This window comes from Chiloscyllium punctatum, unplaced genomic scaffold (genome assembly GCF_047496795.1).
Source record: "Chiloscyllium punctatum isolate Juve2018m unplaced genomic scaffold, sChiPun1.3 scaffold_770, whole genome shotgun sequence".
Classification (NCBI taxonomy): domain Eukaryota; kingdom Metazoa; phylum Chordata; class Chondrichthyes; order Orectolobiformes; family Hemiscylliidae; genus Chiloscyllium; species Chiloscyllium punctatum.
The window spans coordinates 25001-27500 of NW_027310504.1; the positions used below are offsets into that span (position 1 = coordinate 25001).

General features: G+C 61.9%; 1 non-coding gene across 1 annotated transcript; it reads right to left on the minus strand.

Annotated features, from left to right (window-relative positions):
• Window positions 1-183: 183 nt before the first annotated feature.
• Window positions 184-337, minus strand: LOC140473891 (5.8S ribosomal RNA). Its single transcript, XR_011958704.1, has one exon. It is a non-coding gene; the product is annotated as a 5.8S ribosomal RNA (ribosomal RNA).
• Between the last annotated feature and the right edge of the window lie 2163 nt (window positions 338-2500).

The following is a 2500-nucleotide window of genomic DNA, read 5'->3' on the forward strand; positions in this document are numbered from 1 at the left end:
GCTCCCCGGCGGGGGGATGGCGTCGAGCCTGACGAACGGAATGTGCAGGGTGGGGGGGAAAGGCCAAGCGCTCCGACGCCGGAGGGCTCCGGAGTCTGAACTTAGGGGGACAAAGAGGACGGGTCCTCTGCGACACCCCAGCCGCGCTCTCGCCAGCCAAGGCGAGTGCGATTGATTGCCAAACGACCCTCAGACAGGCGTGGCCCCGGGAAGAACCCGGGGCCGCAAAGTGCGTTCAAAGTGTCGATGATCAATGTGTCCTGCAATTCACATTAATTCTCGCAGCTAGCTGCGTTCGTCATCGACGCACGAGCCGAGTGATCCACCGTCAAGAGTTGTCTGAGTTTGTTTTAGGTCTCTCCCTCGCCAGAGGAAAGCGACCCGGACCGCACATACGCTCCCCACCTTGAGCTACAGCCACCTGCACGCCGGCGTGCGGGCGGAGCAGGGTGGCGTGAAGCGATGGGGAGCACCATCCTGGTGCGGCCCGCAGAAACATACGTCTATTGGGGGGAGGAGGACAGGGCGCCCAAGAGGCGATGCGTGCCCCAACGCACCGCAGCGACGGAGGCAGGATCACCGCCACCATGTCGCCCGCCTAGTATCACGAGGCGTGCAGCAGCTTTGCCCTAGGAAAAGCAGAGGCGGGAACGGGCACCGGCCATCGGTTCGGCAGCGTCACTGACGCGTGCACGTGGCGGCGTGTCGGCGAGCGGACTTCCTGCGAGGAGGCGGGGGCGGCACTCGCCCGAGCAGACGCCCGCCCGGCCCAGCCACCGCCGAGGTGGACTGGGAGTCGCGGCAACGGCTCGTCATACTCGTTCCCACACTCACAGCGCAGCTTGCCCGCAAGCCACCGACCACCGATCGACGCCAGGCGCCCCGACCGAGAGCGGGATCGCTCGTTCGCCCTGCTGGCAGTTCGCTGGGGATCACTACTGCACGGAGCTCGGAGACCGACGGGCGGCAACTCGAGAGTCTTTAAACCACCACCCCCATCCCGCAAGTGCAAAGAGGCTGTATACGCACAGACGGGTGAGGGGAATAGGTACCCCGTCGGGTTTGAAGGGAGCGTGACTAGATAGCAACGATGTAAACCCAGCCGATTTGGGAGCGAAAGACCGGCGCCTGCATCACCGGCTTCGTTTCCCGTGGCTGGAGAGTACACCGAAACCCTCCGTCTGTCGCGAGCTCCCGACGACGCGGTGCCGCCAAGCAGCAGGGCCGGACCTGGTGTGGCTCCCCTCGTCGATCACAGACCGGTCGGCACTACTGACGAGACGGTGGAACGGGCTTCGCCCCTTGTGACGAAGGGTGATGCGAACCCGCCCGCCCGCGTGCGTTCGGGGTGGACTCGGCAAACGGAGATTTGAAATCGGAAAGTGTCCTCCTGCCCCGCGCAGGTAGGCGCCCAACAGTTGTGGGGGGTTTGGCGGTGACCACGGCTGCAGGGCCTGCTACCCCGACGAGCTCTCCTGCTGGCCCCGAAACCACCCTCGCGAGACAAGTTGAAACGGAAACGGGCGTACCCCCAAGCCGACGATCCTTTCTTATTTGTTACTTTTTTTTTCACTTGCTCGAGTTGTGGCGATTTGGCGGTGACCACGGCTGCAGGGCCTGCTACCCCGACGAGCTCTCCTGCTGGCCCCGAAACCACCCTCGCGAGACAAGTTGAAACGGAAACGGGCGTACCCCCAAGCCGACAGAGATCCTTTCTTATTTGTTACTTTTTTTTTTCACTTGCTCGAGTTGTGGGGGTTTGGCGGTGACCACGGCTGCAGGGCCTGCTACCCCGACGAGCTCTCCTGCTGGCCCCGAAACCACCCTCGCGAGACAAGTTGAAACGGAAACGGGCGTACCCCCAAGCCGACGATCCTTTCTTATTTGTTACTTTTTTTTTTCACTTGCTCGAGTTGTGGGGGTTTGGCGGTGACCACGGCTGCAGGGCCTGCTACCCCGACGAGCTCTCCTGCTGGCCCCGAAACCACCCTCGCGAGACAAGTTGAAACGGAAACGGGCGTACCCCCAAGCCGACGATCCTTTCTTATTTGTTACTTTTTTTTTCACTTGCTCGAGTTGTGGGGGTTTGGCGGTGACCACGGCTGCAGGGCCTGCTACCCCGACGAGCTCTCCTGCTGGCCCCGAAACCACCCTCGCGAGACAAGTTGAAACGGAAACGGGCGTACCCCCAAGCCGACGATCCTTTCTTATTTGTTACTTTTTTTTTCACTTGCTCGAGTTGTGGGGGTTTGGCGGTGACCACGGCTGCAGGGCCTGCTACCCCGACGAGCTCTCCTGCTGGCCCCGAAACCACCCTCGCGAGACAAGTTGAAACGGAAACGGGCGTACCCCCAAGCCGACAGAGATGCTTTCGCTCCTGTTACTTTTTTTTTCACTTGCTCGAGTTGTGGGGGTTTGGCGGTGACCACGGCTGCAGGGCCTGCTACCCCGACGAGCTCTCCTGCTGGCCCCGAAACCACCCTCGCGAGACAAGTTGAAA